At 41.0% G+C, this 10,393-nt stretch overlaps 1 long non-coding RNA gene across 1 annotated transcript; it reads left to right on the top strand.

Annotated features, from left to right (window-relative positions):
- The first annotated feature begins 2,401 nt into the window (after positions 1-2,401).
- Positions 2,402-8,252, top strand: LOC118397773 (uncharacterized). The gene is made up of 3 exons (XR_004828489.2): positions 2,402-2,841; positions 2,917-3,240; positions 4,979-8,252. It is a non-coding gene; the product is annotated as an uncharacterized LOC118397773 (long non-coding RNA).
- Positions 8,253-10,393: the final 2,141 nt, after the last annotated feature.

Below are 10,393 nucleotides of genomic sequence, written 5' to 3'. Positions count from 1 at the left end.
CTCTCTCTTTAATATGGACAACTATTTGTTTTTTTGATGCAATAGCATTTTGAAATGTTATACAATCACGAGGGGCACACGAGGGGGAGAAAGCGTTTGAGAGGCTCGCTCATTACAACAGATGGCCCCAGCGAAACAGGCAGGCACAGTGGCAGACTGTTTTTATTTATTACAGGAACCATGAGGATAATGCACTTTTCTATTTGTGCTTTTATCCGCCCCAACAATAGGACATTTTGATTGAGGTGAACAGGTAGAACGTGGCAATACAATCTTTTTACTTGCACAGCCTTAACAAAGGGTCACAAAATTGCATTTATTTTGTCTTTATTTAACTAGGCAAGTCAAGTTAAGAACAAATTCTTATTTTCAATGACAGCCAACAAACAGTGGGTTAACTGCCTGTTCAGGGGTAGAACGCAAGATTTGTACCTTGTCAGCTCGGGGGTTTGAACTTGCAACCTTACGGTTACTCCTTCAACTCTCTAACCACTAAGCTACCCAGCCAGTATCTCTGGTGCCCTGCCTCAGTTGAGTTGGACTGCGCTTCAACCACATCCCACTAGTTGTCTCATTTGACAAAAACAATAATCAAGAGAGTTGAGGGTAAGGAAGAAATGTGTCAAAGAAGAAGAGACTGAAAAAAAGTGGGGATGAAGAGAAGGTCGAAATATGAATAAGGTGACAAAAATGGAATGACAGAAAAGAAAGAAAACAACTTGAGGTCTTTCCAGGTAATGGTAGAACAATGTTTGAGGTTAAACCTCCCTCCCTGGCCCTGCCCAAACTCTCTTGCTCTCTCTGCCCCTCTGTTCCATACCTCCACTGTGATGTAACTCCCTGCGCCGAACATGTTTTCCTACACACACACACAGAGGCCCCATTCATTCATTGCAGCTTTGTTTGTGTGCCACTCCAAATAGTTCACATTTCTCTCCCCAGCCTGTAAGGTCTTTATTTATGTAAGATGACTCTTATGGGTAAGCCACCCCACATATGCCTTCTGACGTACACATTTTTTTTGACTAAGCATATCCAGAGGAGCTGTGGGGGGAAAGCATCTCAACAGATACAGTAAAAACACACGTTCTCTCTTACTCTCACACACGTGCGCTTACATATTTGACTGTTACAGGAAACTAGGTGTATGTCGCAAGTCACAATTTCCCAGGAGAGCCATTTGAATGTAAAATAATATTTTATTGAAATGCATTTTTTGGCAGAAATGCCTTCTCAAACATGAACTTTCATGTACCTTAATAACAAACTTTTATGCCATCTGTAAATACAAATAAAGTTGTTAAATGACGAGCCTAGTTGGTTTAGCCAAAGAAAAAGTCAGGAACCTTCCCGCTAGCCATGACTGGCTGAGATAATGAGTGGGCTGGACATGCCGAGAGATGAGTTTCAGATTGGTCTGTGGTGTAGCATTTTGTCTATAAAATGAGCTGCTTATGTTTATTATAAAGATATAACGTTAGCAATAGAGAACTGCAAATATGTTTCTACTGCTCTCAATAACAATGCTGCCCTGAATTTATCAGGCGCTATCAACAAAGGTCAGTGGGAAAAGGTTGTGATGGACTACTTTCTGGAGGAAAAGTGCCTTGCTGATTCTCTCTGACTCTGAAAATGAATCAGAAGATGTGGAAATCCCTAATGTAGGTTAAAAAAATTATTGAAGAAGACATTTGTAGAGTCTTCTGGTGACAGTTATGGGGAAGAAACGGCGATCAACAGTGTTGTTGTCACGGAAGAAGTTGACCGAGTTTTGAAATCAGTGGAATGTCTGTGCAAACTAAACAGAAACGACACTGAACGTCTTATTTAATGAAAGGGGTTGCCGTATGCTGTGAAGCATTCATCTATGTATACGGATATGAGTCTAGCTACAGTTTAAGATATTATATGTTTATAATTTTGTAAGAAAGTTGTTTTCATTGCAAGTTTAAGCATGTTGTTATCTAGCTAGCTGAAGTTCAATGGCTCGCTTGCTAGCTAACATTGAACCTATTTGGTTAACTTTAGCTAGCTATGACAATCAGTTTGTATTGCTAGTACTCTATGGATTGGGATTATAGTTCATTGTTTAGCTAACTAGTTAACGTTACATGTCAAAACAAAAAGACCCCAAGTTAAAGCTTACTGTTAGTTCGCTAACATTAGTTGACGTTAGATAGATGGCTGGCTAGCTAGCTAACATTATGTGTATGAACTGTGTGTAGTGATATCTCAGAATGCCATTTCACATTGCTAGCTATAGCCTAATGTTAACTAGCTAACATTGAACCTATTTGGTTAACTTTAGCTAGCTATGCCAATCGGTTTGTATTGCTAGTACTCTAAGGATTCAGATAATGGTTTATTGTTTAGCTAGCTAGCTACATTTCTAAACAAAAAACAAACAAGTTAAAGCTTTATGTTAGCTAGCTAGCTGATGTTAGATGACTGGCTTGCCATCTAACATTATGTGTATGACCTGTGTGTAGTGATATCTCAGAATCTCATTTGGTATCTATAGTCAAATAATCCTAAAATATTTGTACCTGGAATTTGTCATTCGGCATCAGTAGAACACGCCTGACTCTCCTCCACCGGTCATACAAGGAGAATGGTCTGATGCCTCCCATCAAAAAGAGAGCTGGCCCAAGCAAGCACAGGTTACACCTGAAGCATGAGGACTTGCAGCGAGTGGTGAACTTTATCAACAACTATGCAGAGGAAAATGCAATAGTATTACCAGGACGTCACCCACACAAACACTTAGGTGGAAAGCTGCTGCCATCCCATGTGAAAGTGCAGCAGTGTGGCGTCTGTACAATGAATCATTGACAACACTTGGTATGTAAAGCTTACACACGTATTGATTATTTAATTGACCTTTTATTGATCTCACATTATTTCTGTATTTTCCAGGCTGCCTTCCTTCAGGAATCTGTGGAAAAAATTGCTGCCCCACATCTCAAGCACTAAGCTCAGCACAGACCTGTGCTGGCAGTGCCAGAGGAACAACTATCAGGTCTTCAGATCTGCCAATCTGCCAGAAGATGTTAAGTCAGCCAAGCTGAAGAAGCAAGAGCAGCAAGAGCAGCATCTCCTGCTTGTTCAGAGTGAGTGGTCTGTCTACCAGAAGACGGTTGCTGACCGCACCTGTCAAGACCTGCAGTTACCTCTGGGGGCCCTACTGAACCAGCAAGCAAAGACATCAGGATGCATTACAGCTTTGATTTTGTTCAACAAGTTAGTAACATTTCCTCCTTTATACTGATTAAGGACGTAGATGGATAGATAGATGTACACTACAAAAATATATATTGAGTTGAATTTGGAAGTTTACATACACCTTAGCCAAATACAATTAAACTCAGTTTTTCACAATTCCTGACATTATCTTAGTAAAAATTCAGTTAGGATCACCACTTTATTTTAAGAACGTGAAATGTCAGAATATTGGCAGAGAGAATGATTTATTTCAGCTTTTATTTATTTCATCACATTCCCAATGGGTCAGAAGTTTAAATTCCACAAGCTTCCCACAATAAGTTGGGTGAATTTTGGCCCATTCCTCCTGACAGAGCTGGTGTAACTGAGTCAGGTTTGTACGCCTCCTTGCTCGCACACGCTTTTTTAGATCTGCCCACAAATTCTCTATGTGATTGAGGTCAGGGCGTTGTAATGGCCACTCCAATACATTGACTTTGTTATCCTTAAGCCATTTTGCCACAACTTTGAAAATATGCTTGGTGGCATTGTCCAATGGGAAGATCCATTTGCGACCAAGATTTAACTTCCTGACTGATGTCTTGAGATGTTGCTTCAATATATCCATGTAATTTTACTTCCTTATGATGCCATCTATTTTGTGAAGTGCACCAGTCCCTCCTGCAGCAAAGCACCCCCACAACATGATGCTGACACTCCCGTGCTTCACGGTTGGAATGGTGTTCTTCGACTTGCACGCCTCCCCCTTTTTCCTCCAAACATGATGATGGTCATTATGGCCAAACAGTTGTATTTTGTTTCATCAGACCAGAGGACATTTCTTCAACGATCTTTGTCCCCATGTGCAGTTGCAAACCGTAGTCAGTCTTTTTTATGGCGGTTTTGGAACAGTGGCTTCTTCCTTGCTGAGCGGCATTTCAGGTTGTGTCAATATAGGACTCATTTTACTATGGATATAGACACTTTTGTACCCGTTTCCTCCAGCATCTTCACAAGGTCCTTTGCTGTTGTTCTGGGATTGATTTGCACTTTTTGCACCAAAGTTCATTTATCTCAGTCTCCTTACTGAGCGGTTTGATGGCTGTGTGGTCCCATAGTGTTTATACTTGCGTACTATTGTTTGTACAGATGAACGTGGTACCTTCAGGTGTTTGGAAATTGCTCCCAATGATGAACCAGACTTGTGGAGGTCTACAATTATTTTCCAAGGTCTTGGCTGATTTCTTTAGATTTTCCCATAATGTCAAGCAAAGAGGCACTGAGTTTGAAGGTAGGCCTTGAAATACATCCATAAATACACCTCCAATTGACTCAAATGATGTTATTTAGCCTATTAGAAGCCATGACATAATTTTCTGGAATTTTCCAAGCTGTTTAAAGGCTCAGTCAACTTAGTTTATGTAAACTTCTGACCCACTGGAATTGTGATACAGTGAATTATAAGTGAAATAATCTGTAAACAATTGTGATACAGTGAATTATAAATGAAATAATCTGTAAACAATTGTTGGAAAAATTACTTGTGTCATGCACAAAGTAGATGTCCTAACCGACTTGTGAAAACTATAGTTTGTTCACAAAATTTTGTGGAGTGGTTGAAAAACAAGTTTGAATAACTCCAACCTAAGTGTATGCAAACTTACGACTACAACTGTATATATAAGGCAAATACCTTTCACTGAGCAGTGTAAAGACAGACTGACAGGGGTGAGACAATTAATTGTAATTCATCTTAATGTTCTTTTGTTGTTTGCAGGTCCACTAGCCTGCAGCCAGGTCCCATCTACTTCTTTACTCCTCGGAAGTGTGGTGTCTGCTGTGAAGGAATACCACATAAGTCAACTACTTGATTGATGAAGGCATGTTGTCCAGCAAAGTGAAGGACAGCACTCTGACAGGGGTCAACATCCCACAGCTGGTTGGACTGGAGGATGGTACGGTGCTGGTGGAAAGCCATAGCTGAAAACAACACCTGACTCTCTACTTCAGGCCGCTGCTACAGATCAAACAGTACCAGCACTTCACGTGAATATCATTGTCATTGCATTGTATGAGGTTATTCTTCTTCTTATCTAAACTTGTGAGGTGAATTGATTTTGTGCAAAGTTGTAATGACTTCTCAATTTATTTAGTTATTTCCTGTTTTACAGCTTTGATGCTCTGGAGCCTGGTGTTGTCGGCAAGGAGCGTTCGGACTCAGTCAGGACCAGGTTTCAGCAGCTGTGCAACACTGACATCCTTCCTCCCATAGATGGTCTGCCGGTTTATTAATATAAGGATTTTGAAATTATTTTTTATTTTAATTTTGAAACTTAAGTAAATTTTATTAATTCCATTTACTTTTGATACTTAAGTATTTTTAACACAAAATACTTTTAGACTTTTTCTCAAGTAGTATTTTAACGGGTGACTTTCACTTGAGTCATTTTCTTTTAAAGCTATCTTTACTTTTACTGAAGTATGACAATTTTGTACTTTTTACACCATTGGATTTGGCTGGGGGTTATAGCATTTCTTTCACATGACCCATCAATTTAGATAAAAGCATCATCTAATATTTATAAAATATTTTTCTATAGACTACTACTTTTACAATTTTTTTGTCTTAATCTTCTCTACACTACTCACTGTTTAGCACATGACCTCACATGTGAATCCTTAAGGAGGTGCGTGGGGTTGGCTTAAGAGGGTGTGAACATTGCTGAATGGGTGTAGACAAAGGAGAGCTCCCCAGTAGGTACCAAAACATTCAAAGGCCATTTTCTCAAAAGTGAGCTTACAAGTTTGTCATCTTTCAAATACATTATTCCTCAAAAATGCAGTGTATGATATACCATTTTGTAGCTCTGAGTCTCTGCTTTTATCCAATGTAAAAAACAATTTAAAATTTAGCTACATAAGACCGACCGGCTCAAAGCGATCTTATGTGGCAAGTAGGCTATGTCCTCCAATATAGTTTTACAGTGTGTGCTTGGGCCTACCAATCAACAGGATATAAAACCTTCCTGTTTTCTGTTCTTTATTTTAGAGCTGACCTTTCCACTACTTCTCACAATGAGCAGATTTGCTCAGTTAGTGTTTTCCCTCATACACTGTCTTGTTATACTTGGTACTGTCTCACTATGCTCCCTACTGTCTATCTTTCACTTATGCCAATTAATGGTGTCCTGTTTAATCCGCTGCATTATTTATTTTATTTTACCTTTATTTAACTAGGCAAGTCAGTTGAGAACAAATTCTTATTTTCAATGACGGCCTAGGAACAGTGGGTTAACTGCCTTGTTCAGGGGCAGAACGACAGATTTGTACCTTGTTAGCTCAGAGATTTGTACCTTGTTAGCTCAGAGACGCTACGCTGCACAACATTGCTCTATAGTTCAGAGATGATTTTATTGCATGTTTTTCTGCTATCCGTTTTAAACTGATGTCTGTTGGAAATCAAACCAAATTGGGGTAGAGTTGCAGTGCACGATAGGTGTGAGTCCTGTGCGTCTGTCTGTGCACACTGTCTGTCTATATCGAGGAGGGCCCTGTCTGTATTATGTTAGTGTTTCCTGTGGCTGCTGGCTGCTGGCTTTACACTGAGCCATGGAGCCTGCAGACCTGGTCTTCAGAAAAGGTTAGCAAAGGGTCAACGCTTTTTTCACTTTGCTCTAGTGCAGCAAATGAATACCTTCTCTCTCTACACACACAGGGACACACATGGATGGACGGACACACACACACAGACACACACACACACCAATACTAACACGAATCATTGGATTTTCAAATAAAATATTCCCTGAGTCAGTAGCTATCTGGCGACACGTTTCAATGGTCATTGTTAAATCTAGTCGACGAGCTAACCGAATATTCTCAAGGTTATAGATCCACACACAGGCGTCCACACGCTGAGGGCTCTAGACATTACTGGTGTCTGTGTGCCATATGGTGTCTCTAGAGGTGGGGGTCAGCAGGTGAGTACAGACAGACGGACAGATGCCCCTGTAGGGGATCTAGACTGTTGGGCTTGTGGAGGATAGAGCATATTACCCTCTAGCCCACACAGTTATATTCAACTCAAATGTCTGCATAAAGACAGGCAGCAGTAGGGCATATTCTCACTTCAAGAATACAGTACGCTGTTGGCAACAACAGAAAAAATCCTAGTCTCAAAACAAATATATGTGATAATGAGAGGCAAGTAAGGCGCTATGGAAGAAAAAAAACGCCCACTCACCAAATACAAATAGATCTATCACAGTAACCCCCAGGTATTGTATTCACACTTCTCTGCTTATCTGCTGCGTCTATATGGGTGACATTGCACCATTTTGTTTTTCTGTTAAAATCTTTTTTTTTTTCACCCCCCCCTGTTCTGTGACTTGTTGTTGAAGTGTTGTTGGAACCTGTTTCTCCTCTTTTCTCTCTCGCACTCTCTGTCGGCTAGAAGGTGATACGTGGGTGGATTGATGTGATATACAGTAGTGCTTGTGCTCAGTTGCTCATTGCGTTGACAACAGCCTTGTCAGTCTGATGGCTCTCTCTTCTGCAAGCTCCAAAACCTCTATGACTACATTCTGTTAGCTCTATGACTTGGTACAGGAGAGGGGTGATCTGAGGGAAATTGGATTTCATGGATGTGAACTTTGTATAACTTAGCTGTAGTGATTCAATGAATGTACATTTGCCTATATGGTATATGCGGCATCAGAATGATTTAACTTGAATTCTACGTTTTAGTCAAGGATAGGTAATCGCAAGCCTCATAGACGGAACCTTATGGACTGCATGTCTGACTGGCATCACTAGTGAAATATCACTGCCATTGTTCTGAGTTCGTATTGAGTGACACAAATTGTTTGCATGGCTAATATTTTGTACTTCTGCTTGGCCATCTGTGCGTGTGTGTGTGTTTCCCTTCTCTTTTATTGCATGTTGCTGATCTCTGTCAAGTGACTACATGGCCTTTTATTTCTGGTGTCTGGTTTCAATACCGCAACATAATAACATGTTTGGGACAGAGAGTGGAGGAGAGCATAAGAGAGTAGTGGAAGAGGGGGAGGGGGGTAAGGGAGTCTGGGATGTTTGGGGGGGGGGTGAAACTTGAGATATATCTGCTTGAGCTGGGCTCTGCATACATCAACAGGAACTTATGTGTCCCAAACAGAGTGCTAATTTACAAGGGGCCAAGAGGGGTCTCAGACCCCATGAATGAGACATGAGTCCCCCTAAATGCAATATGAGTCCCCCTAAGTCCAACTTTGGGGGGGTCTCTAAAATAGATGTTATTTAATCATTCTCCTATTTGTTAAAAATGTAATTTGTACTGTGGTAAATATTGAAATAAAAGCTTTTTCCAAATAAAACTAACACCCCTAACTCTGTGTCATGGTTTAAACCATTTGTTTTCCATGTGGCTACACTTGTTATCCTGGGACAGTCCCATATCTCAGGCCCTTTTCCAGTGTCCCAAATTTTCTTTCTACAAAAAAGGTCAGCAATACGCGTCAATTAATTTCGGCAACAAGAGTATACCCAATGGCAATCGCTGTATGTCATGTAACAGATGTCTCTTTCCGTTCATCAAATAGCGTGGATGCTGGAACAATTTTGAAGTGGACGAACACATAAAGTGATTTGTTTTGACAATAAGAGCAAAACATATTGATTGGTTTGGTTCATGCCAAAGTAAAAGTTAATTTAAAAAACAGTTAAATGGCTTGGCTTTACTATTATGCCCATAAACATTTTTTATGCACACATAAGAGGTCCTGTGGAAAAAAACTAGAGGCCCCCTGATGTCACTGTGTAATCTGCACTCTGGTCCTAACTACAATTGTGTGTGTGCATGCAAATGTGGTGTGTGTGTGTATGTGTCTCAGGTGTGTGGGTGCAGATAGGTAGTGTTCAGTCATTGATTTTCAATTACTAAACAGGAAGTGGCTAGTTATTGATTCTCTGGGACGATGATGCCACTCCAGATGTACAGTACACAGTGTTTGCGTAACCATGAGGTTCTCTCTCCCTCTTTAACCCCCTCTTCTCCCTCTCTTCTTCTTAGTCCCCTCCTTTCTGTCTCACGTCAATGTGGCGGAAAAACCCTTTTGTTCCTCCTGCTCTTCCATTCCTCTTCCTCCTCACTCTCCTCCTCTCTCCCTTCATCCTTGGCCTGTTAGTCTAGTGAGCCATATGGAAGATTTTCCCTTGGTTGGTTGGTTTGTTCTCCTCTCCTGCTTTAATGGTGAAATATTGATGGGGTTGTTCGGGTCGCAGTGTGGCATTCAAACGAGTCTCTGCCGGTGGTTTTGTTCGGCCGGAAGGTACCTATTTATGAGGTAATGGGACCTGGGGAAAATGGTTGCGCCACAAGGATTAGGGCATATCGCATCCTCTCTGCTTTATAGTGGAGCTGGATCATCATGACACCCATGAAACAAAATGGCAAAAATACCAAGGCTGTAACGTAACAAAATGTGGATAACGTCAAGGGGTCTGAATACTTATCGAATGCACTGTAGAAAGATATAGTTATTGAGCAACAGTTATTGAGCAACAGAGAATGCAATTCAAATCAAATTACATTTTATTGGTCACATACATGGTTAGCAGATGTTATTGTGAGTGTAGCGAAATGCTTCTAGTTCTGGCAGTGCAGTAATATCTAACAAGTAATCTAACAATTCCACAACAACTACATCATACACACAAATCTAAGTAAAGGAATGGAATAAGAATATATACACATGTGAATATATGGATGAGCGATGACCTAGCGGCATAGGCATGATGTGATGCTGAGGAACTTAAAACGTTTCACCTTCTCCACCCCCCTATCTACATCCCGTCGATGTGGATGGGGGGGTGCTCCCTCTGCTGTTTCCTGAAGTCCACGATCATCTCCTTTGTTTTACTGACATTGAGTGAGAGGTTGTTTTCCTGACACCACACTTCCAGAGCCCTCACCTCCTCCCTGTAGGCTGTTTCGTCATTGTTGGTAATCATGCCCACTACTGTTGTCGTCTGCAAACTTGATGGTTGAGTTAGAGGCGTGCATGGCCATGCATTCATGGGAGTACAGGAGGGTGCTGAGTACGCACACCTGTGGGGCCCTAGTGTTGAGGATCAGTGAAGTGGAGATGTTGTTTCCTACCTTCACCACCTGGGGGCGGCCCGTCAAGAAGTCCAG

The sequence above is a fragment of the Oncorhynchus keta genome, chromosome 19 (assembly GCF_023373465.1).
Source record: "Oncorhynchus keta strain PuntledgeMale-10-30-2019 chromosome 19, Oket_V2, whole genome shotgun sequence".
Taxonomy (NCBI): domain Eukaryota; kingdom Metazoa; phylum Chordata; class Actinopteri; order Salmoniformes; family Salmonidae; genus Oncorhynchus; species Oncorhynchus keta.
This window is presented reverse-complemented; position numbering and strand designations above follow the sequence as displayed.